This window comes from Pteropus vampyrus, unplaced genomic scaffold (assembly GCF_000151845.1).
Source record: "Pteropus vampyrus isolate Shadow unplaced genomic scaffold, Pvam_2.0 Scaffold39, whole genome shotgun sequence".
In the NCBI taxonomy this organism is placed as follows: domain Eukaryota; kingdom Metazoa; phylum Chordata; class Mammalia; order Chiroptera; family Pteropodidae; genus Pteropus; species Pteropus vampyrus.
The window spans coordinates 5,729,305-5,735,638 of NW_011888820.1; the positions used below are offsets into that span (position 1 = coordinate 5,729,305).

Here is a 6,334-nt window from a genome sequence, read left to right on the forward strand (position 1 = left end):
TAAATAAAGAGCTTATTATTCTTCTTAATGGAACCATTAATTTTATCAGTTATGTGTCAATGGACAAGTTGCCTCCAATCTTTTGTTATTATGAACACCTATGTAATAAGTATCCTTGTATTTGCGTCATTAATTTGTACCAATATAACTGTAGTATATTTTTCTAGAAGTAGAATTGCTAGTTCAATGGTAAGTGTATTTATTTAATAGCATTATTAAGGTATAATTAACATACAATACACCACAGATATTTAAAATGTATATGTTTTAATATGTGAATACAATGTGATACCATGATCAAAATCAAGATTAAGAACATATCAATCGCCGCCCCCCCAAAATTTCCACATGACCTTTTGTAATTTATCCCTCCCATCATTCCATCCTTCCTCTCCTATGTCCTTAGGCAACCATTGACCTATTTTTTGTCACTATACATAAGTTTGCATTTCCTAGAATTTTACATAAGTGGAATAGTATACAGTATGTAGTTCTTTTGTCTGGATTCTTTGTATAATTATTTTAAAATTAATCCATTTTGTAGTGTGTATCATTTTTTATTGTGTGGTGGTCCAGTGTGTGTGTGTGTGTGTGTGTGTGTGTGTCTGTGTGTCTGTGTGTCTGTGTGTCTGTGTGTATACTAGTTTATTCCTTTGTCTGCTGAATGAAAATTTTAGTTGTTTTTATATTTTGGCTATTATAAATAAAGTTTCTCCAACCATTTATGCACAAATCTTTACATGGACATATGTATGCATTTCTTTATTGATCTAGGAGAGGAAAACCTAGGTGGATGTATAATTTAAGAAACTACTAAACTCTCTACCATTTTAAACTCTCCCACAAATGATGTTGAGAGTTTCTGTTGCTCCATATCCTCACCAGCGCTTTTAAATTTTAACTATTCTAATTGGTGTATAATGGTATCATATTGTGGTTTTAATTTGCATTTCCCCGCTGATGATGTTGAACATATTTTCATGTGCTTAATTGTTATCCACATATCTTTTTAGGTGAAGTATCTGTTTAGACCTTTTGCCCATGTTTTTATTGGGTTGTTTATTGAGTTTGGAGAGTTCTTTATATATTTCAGATAAAAGTCCTTTATAAAATATGTTATTTGCAAAATTTTTCTCTTCATGTGTGGCTTTCCTTTCTACTCTCTTAAAACTGTATTTTGAAAAGTAGAAGTTTTAATCTTCATTCAGTCCAATTTATCATTTTATATAGATTCTGCTTTTGTTTGGATATCCAAGAAATCTTTGCCTAACCTTTGGTCACAAAATTTTTTCCTGTGGTTTCTTGTAGAAGTTTTTAGTTTTAAGTTTTACATTTAGATGCATGATCCAATTTAAGTTGTTTTCATATTTGGTGTGGGTTATGGGTCAAAGTTACTTTTTTTCATATGGATTTCCAATTGTTTGAGCAAAATTTTTGAAAAGACTACATATCCCCAACCGAGTTCTCTTTGCAACTTTATTGAAAAGCGGTTGTTCATATATGTGTGGGTCTATTTCTTAATTCTATTCTTGTTGCTAAACATTCATAAGTTTAGTTGTAATCTACAAATGTATGACTATAATTTTTGAAAGTGCAAAATAATAGAAATGGCAACCATCAGGTCTGCTGGGTAAGGAAAAGATTACTTTTGAGGTAATTTTCTTTTCTCAAAGAAAGTGGGTGTTATGGACTGAAATGCATCCCACCAAAATCCGTATATTGAAGCTCTAATCCCAATGTGATGGTATTGAAGATAATGTCTTTGATACGGGCCATCATTGGAAATGATATGGGCCATCATTTACAAACTGTACTTACAGAACTTTTCATTGTCTTTTTTAAGTATACACAGTTAAGTCTTTTTCTTTCCTCCTTTCTTTGGGAAAAGGCCCTCTCCCTCAAACTCAGGCAATTACCCTGAAACTGGTGACTCAGATTCTCTGGCTATAGATAAGGATCATTGAAGCTCAGCTTCTTCTTGGCCCACTGTAGGAAGAAATAGCTTTAGGCCTGGCAAGGCCATTAGAGTTGGAGAGGGGAAGGGACCTTTAACCTAACAGGTTTTTTTTTGTTTTTTAAGAAATATATTAACCAAGCCTGTTTCCCTTTACTCACTTAATAGGCAAATCAAAAATAGACACATAACTAGATATATGATTTAAATAATAAGTTTGTATCTTCTTTTTTCCTTGTCTAGGGACAGAGGCGGCATTTCAGCAAGATACCTAAGACCCGGTTCCGACTAAAACAGAGAGGGAAAGAGCTCCATGAAACCCCAATGGGCAGAGACTATGACCCTCCTCAGCAGGAAGAAGATACAGAAGAAGAGACCTCCCATTCCTTGACATCTATACTAAAAAGAAGGGGTTCATAGGTCTTTAAAAAAGGCTGGGCAGGAAAGTTAGATAGGGGATTTTGAGTCTGCCTGCAAAACACTGAGGTCATCCTATTCTAGAAAGTGTCCACCCTAGTCAGCCCACAATTAAGCAAGCCAAAAGGCATTTTTGGGCTAAAAGTATCTCATACAAACAAACAAGCAAGCAGAAAATTGGGTACTAGTTTCAGCCAGTCACTCGCACCTGCACAACGAGGACCACAACAACCTTCAACTCACCGGAGCCTCATTGTGTCATCATTATAATAAGATGAATATGCTCAGAATTCATTAGTATTATTATAACAGATTGAATTCTGGGAACAAACATGCACAGAAAGCAATTGATGAGTCACTGAGTCCCATCTTAGCTGTCAATCAAGAAAGCCCACTCCTCTAAGAAAAGTATCCACTCACAGCAAAAAGGGATAAAACCCCCAAAGGCTTTGTTACCAGGCCTTTGAGCTACCTTTCTCTTGCTCAGACCTGCTTTCATGTCTAGAAGTGTACTGTTACTTTACTTTCCCTTCCAATAAAGCTATTCTTTCTGCTGTACTTCATTGTCTTAACCAATTCTTTGTTCAAGACATTAAGAACCTTGACAACATATCGAGAGGGGAACCCTACTTTCCGGTAACACCTTTAGGGTGGTAAGTAAGGTGAAATGAGGTCATAAGGGTGCATCCCTAATCCAATAGGATCGGTATCCTCATAAGAAGAGGAAGAGGCACCAGAGCAGTGTCTCTCCAGGTAGGCACATTGGAAAGGCTACGTGAGGACACAGCAAGAAGGCTGATCTGCAAGCCAGGAAGAGGTACAATCCTGATGGCACCTTAATATTGGACTTAAGGCTCCAGAAATATAAGAAAATTAATTTCTGTTGTTTAAGCCACCCGATTTGTGGTATTTTGCTATGGCACCCCAAGTAGACAAGTACAGTGGGATTTGAGTAATTCTTGAGAAACTCAAAACTGATAAACCTGAGTCCCCATTGAACATGCTTTGCAGCTTACTTCCGCTAACTGGAACACTATAATAAAGAGGAACAAGGTCTCACACTAGTTGTCTTAAAGATAATAGTTTTGTTGTTTCATATATCTGACAGTATTTAACTGATCCAGGACAGTCCTTTAGGAATAAAAGGGGGAAGTGATTTGATGTGTTACTATCTAGAGAAAATTGTAACCTGATTAATACAAATACATCATTATTACTAGAGGAAATGTGCATAACTTAACGAGCATGTTAGTAGAATCACCTCTGTTAAAAATCAAAATAATTTTTGAGATTGTAGCATCGGAGGAGGAGATGGACTGACATGGAAGTGATATATCAGGGACAATGAAAAACTACCAATTGCTTTAAAAATGAGCATCTGAAGTCGCTGAGAGCTTATAATGTAAAGAAATAGACAGTACACAAGAAATTTCAAATTTGACTATTGTAGATAATATAAGAATGAGAAAAATTAACTTTTGTTGGGGTCTATGGAAAGGATTCTTAAAAAGAATGGATAGAATTTAACCTGGTCTTGAAAGGTAGTGCTTGAGAAAGTATATCTGGCAGAGGGGGCATCTTAGGCAAAAGAGAGGGCTTGGGCTAAGAAAAGGTAGAAAACAAATGCTCAGCTGAAGGAGACAGTAGTTGCTAGAAATATGAGGTGTTAGAGAATAAGAAGTGTGGTCAAGAGTAAACACTACTGAGCCTTTAAGAGCTACATACTTCATATTAAGAATACATTTTCTGAAGCATTATGAAATTATAATAACATCTATCTCCCAAATTAGAAAACACATTTTCCATAAGGTTCTACATTTATCTTGAAGACATCCTTTCCTATGTATTTATTTACGAGTGTCTATGACTCACCTGGGTTGAAAAAAAAAAAAACTCCTATACTCCAGGAGCTCAGCTTTAATAAAGGGAAGTTGATGAATAGGGAAACGATTACAATTCAGTGTACAATTTGTTAATGGCAAAAACTACCTTTAGGTGACACTAGTGAAATAGGAAGACAGCCATAAATTTGTTTGTGCCCAAATGATTCATTAAACTAAAAGAACATTAATCCAAATACAAGTCTGAGTTACTGTGTATTGAGTATAGAATCACCAGTTAAGAGCACTGACAGTACTGTCTCTTGGACAGAGGCTCAGAAGTAAGCTTAGCTTAAATGTTCTTTCATCGGAGTCTTACAATCCTTAATAATTTTATCTATGAATTTAAGTTTTCTTAGTGCAGTGGGACAATGGAACATACATCACCCACAACCTCCCTGTGGGTTTTCTGGCTTCTCATTTCCTTTTCTTTGCCAATCATTTGCTGCCACCTTGTTCCAGTACATACATTCCTCCCTGAGTCCTGGGGCAAGGGTCCCAGGCACCTATGAGGGCATGCACTAGCCCACCAGTATTCCTGTGACTAAGGCAGTATCAGATTAAATGTCAAATTCAAAACATATGCCATGTCAAGAGACACCATGGAATAAAAGAAGAAACTTTTTCCTACTTTTTGAATGAGGGATTCTGCATTTCCATTTTGCACTGGGCCTCGCAGATTAGTAACCAGTCCTGGAGTCCTACAGTAGTGGTTGGCTCCAGCTGGACAGCTCTGGGCCAGACACTTGACTCCTCGGAAAATAGTTTCCACATCTGTGAAATGAAAATAATAGTTCCTATCTTGTTGGATTTGTGAATATTTTGGAGATAATTCATGCAAAGCGTATGTCCCAGCACTTGACTTATTTTAACCCTCGGTATTACAGGTGTTAATTACTAATCAATATATTACCTAATTCAGACTCACTCCCTCGTGTTCTGTGCCTGCAGGCTAATACTTCAAAATAGCCATTCCTACACGCAGCAGCAAATGTGCAACCTGGTTTTGCTTGAAACATTTATTATCTAAATTTAAACTTTCTGAAAGTGAGCAGGAAAACATGCCCATGCCTCAGTTATAATGTGAGTCTGGGATAAAAAGCTGTATCTGATAAGGCATACTTGTTGGTTGGAAGCACAGGAATCTTCACAGACGCTAGATAAAAATTCGGGGCAAAAAATGGTGATTTTACTAATGCTTTCACACGAGCTCTTTCACCTCCATTGCGACATAAAAACCTATGTCCTTACAAAGCGGGCCTAGTGTACAAATGAATATAATAAAATTAGCAACTTGAAAAACTTCTATACCTGGAAACAAACAGACCGCAGAGGGTCCAGTTGCCGCCCCTGCCCGCGCCTGGTTTCTATAGGAACACGTAATTACGGCGCGTAGCCTTCTGCTCCGGAAGTTGTTCTCCCACAGTTCCGTCCTTCCCTTCAAAGAGTCCGCGTCTCTTTTATTCTTACAGCGGCTCGTGCCGAAGAGTTTTGGGCGGAAGAGGCTGCCGTTGAGGGGGCGTGGTGACGTAGCCGCAATATGGAAGACACAGTTCACGTGCCGGCAGCAGCAGATCCTCTTCCTAGACCTACGATGGCTCAATCGGGGACTCTCAATCTAAATAACGAGGTGAGCAGCGAGGTCTGGGAAGCTGTGGGTATGACCTTGAGGACCTTCAGAAGAGCTCTTCTGCGTCTTTCTGAAGGCCAACGTTCTGGCTGGGAGCGAGGGTAGGGAGTGGAACTGCAGGAGCTTCTTTGTGGGCCCTGGCTGCCTTTCTGGAACTCAGAGCATGGCAGCGATAATCCCCTTCACGGTTTCTAGGTGGCCGAAGCGAGAGCCGGGCCTGTGGCCCTCAGGCCCCTGAATTTTTATCCGTGGGACTTGGGGAATTCACTTAATCTTTGTATTCACTGTTGCCTGTAAAACGAAACTCATGATAGTATAATTACCTTCCTCATAAGGTTGTGAGAATGAAATTAACTAGAATGTGCAGTGTCTGACAATGGAGTCTCAGTACACATTACCCGCCTTTTATTGACTGCCGAAAATGACGGGAAGGGGTTAAAAGATGTAGCTTTT

The 6,334-nt window shown here is 38.3% G+C and overlaps 1 long non-coding RNA gene across 4 annotated transcripts in view; it reads right to left on the reverse strand.

Moving 5' to 3' along the window:
- The window catches only part of LOC111738481, a 44,173-nt gene extending 38,292 nt beyond the window's left edge, over positions 1–5,881 (reverse strand). For all 4 annotated transcript variants that reach the window (XR_002779853.1, XR_002779856.1, XR_002779855.1 and 1 more), the window contains exons 1-2: positions 5,563–5,881; positions 4,883–5,025 (exon numbers count right to left, since the gene is read on the reverse strand). This is a non-coding gene — a long non-coding RNA (uncharacterized LOC111738481). The remainder of the gene's footprint in view (positions 1–4,882; positions 5,026–5,562) is intronic.
- Between the last annotated feature and the right edge of the window lie 453 nt (positions 5,882–6,334).